General features: G+C 42.7%; 1 non-coding gene across 1 annotated transcript; it reads right to left on the bottom strand.

Annotated features, from left to right (window-relative positions):
- Positions 1–1,187: 1,187 nt before the first annotated feature.
- LOC111721798 lies at positions 1,188–1,294 on the bottom strand. The gene has a single exon (XR_002770814.1). It is a non-coding gene; the product is annotated as a U6 spliceosomal RNA (small nuclear RNA).
- Between the last annotated feature and the right edge of the window lie 708 nt (positions 1,295–2,002).

The following is a 2,002-nucleotide window of genomic DNA, read 5'->3' on the forward strand; positions in this document are numbered from 1 at the left end:
GGCACTCTACCCAGGGGGACAGCTTGAGGCTCTGTCTCAAAAAAAAGAATTTGTTGTCCCAATGAACTTCAGATTTAAGACAGGAACTCCAGGATGTTACTGAAGTGTCAGGTTTCAAAGGCTGAACATATAGGGTCTCTAACCCTGATATGGAAACCCATGGTGGAGGTAAAGAGTAAGGCCCACGTTCGAGGTGCATATAAGTAAACTGGGTGTATGTGTGTCCAAAGGGCAATTAGATATATGGGATTGGAGCTCCAGCAAGAAATGTGAGTTAGTGAAAGATTTACAAGTTGTATCAGGGTAAGGATTGAAGTCACCCTGGGAGAACAGGGAAAGTGATGAGAAGACATAAAAACTTTTTTTTTTTTTTTTGAGACAGAGTCTTACTTGTTGCCCTTGTAGACAGCTGTGGCGTCACAGCTCACAGCAACCTCAAACTCTTGAGCTCAAGTATTCTCTTGTCTTAGCCTCCCAAGAAGCTGGGACTACAGGCGCCCACCACAATGCCTGACTATTTTTAGAGATGGGGGCCTCACTCTTGCTCAGGCTGGTCTTGAACTCCTGAGCTCAGGCAATCCACCCATCCTGGCCTCCCAGAGTGCTAGTATTAATTACAGCTGTGAGCCACCATGCCTGGCCACTTTTAAATTATTTAAAAGAGTCTCATTTTGTCACCCATAGTAGAGTGCCACGGTGTCATAGCTCACAGCAACCTCAAACTCTTGGGCTCAAGAGATTCTCTTGCCTCAGCCTCTCTAGTAACTGGGACTATGGGGGCCCACCATAACGCCTATTTTTAGAGACGAGGTCTCGCTCTGGCTCAGGCTGGTCTTGAACTCCTGAGCTGAAGCAATCCACCTGCCTCGGCCTCCCCGAGCTCACTTTTTTTTTTTAAGTTTATTTTTTCTACCGGGGTTTGTGTAAGCACAAAACCCCAGCATTTAGATGGTGGTCAGGGAAGAAGCCAGCAGGATAGATAAAGCATGATTAGAGTAGAACCACAAGACAATGGTGCCTCAAGCCAGGAAAGAAGAGTTGTGAGGACTGGGAAATTGCCCAAAGCAACAAATGCTGCAGAATAATCAAATACATTAACTGAAAATGGGCCTTTGGATGTGGCAGTTAACTAAGAAGTCACTAGTGACCACAAGGAAGGCCACTTTAGTTGGGATTTATTTTATTTTAAAAATATGGAACGCTTTACAAATTTGTGTGTCATCTTTGCACAGGGCCCATGCTAATTTCCTCTGTATAGTCCCAATTTTAGTATATGTGCTGCTGAAGCATGCACCAGATTTAGTTTAGATTTTAATGACTTGAGTGAATGTGCTTTTAGGTCGTGAAAACATTGCGTACAGACCAGAGGTCATAAACCAATGCCAAGAAACTTGTTCAGGTAACATCTCCATCACTTCTTTTTCCACTATCTGTCAATCACTTGGCTCAGCTTCCTGGTATAGGAATTTAAGTTGTTTAATGTTATGTGAAAGGAACGTAGGAAAAGCATGTGATAGGGCAATTGAATGAAGCAGAAAGAGAGTCGAGATGACTCTTGTTTCTTCTGGGGGGAGTAGGAAGGAGGTGAATAAGAGAGTGTGTGTGTACTTTTGTGTGTGTGTGTGTCCTTGGTGCCCAGTGGAACAAAGTTAAAGGTGTTTGCTCCTGTCAAAAGACTTCTATGCTCTATACTGGAGGCAAAACTCTTTTCTTTCCTTTTAATTTTGGTTCAAATTAATATAAGGGTACAATTTTTAGGTTACATTGTTCTCACTTCCAGGGTAAAGATCCATTTGTAGAAAAGCTGCTCACAAGGCAAAATTCGTGAGGGAAAAATTACCAATATCTGTACAAAAAAGACAGATGAAGCAAAATGTCTGGGTTGCTGGGGTTTCCTGGTTTTTCATCATGCCTCCTAGGACTTCAACTGAATAGGAACCTTGAAGTGCTTAAGGCTGTGTTTCCTATTTTTTTTTCTTTTGAGACAGAGTCTCATTTTGTC

This window comes from Otolemur garnettii, unplaced genomic scaffold (assembly GCF_000181295.1).
Source record: "Otolemur garnettii isolate 467f Iridium unplaced genomic scaffold, OtoGar3 scaffold00184, whole genome shotgun sequence".
Taxonomy (NCBI): Eukaryota; Metazoa; Chordata; class Mammalia; order Primates; family Galagidae; genus Otolemur; species Otolemur garnettii.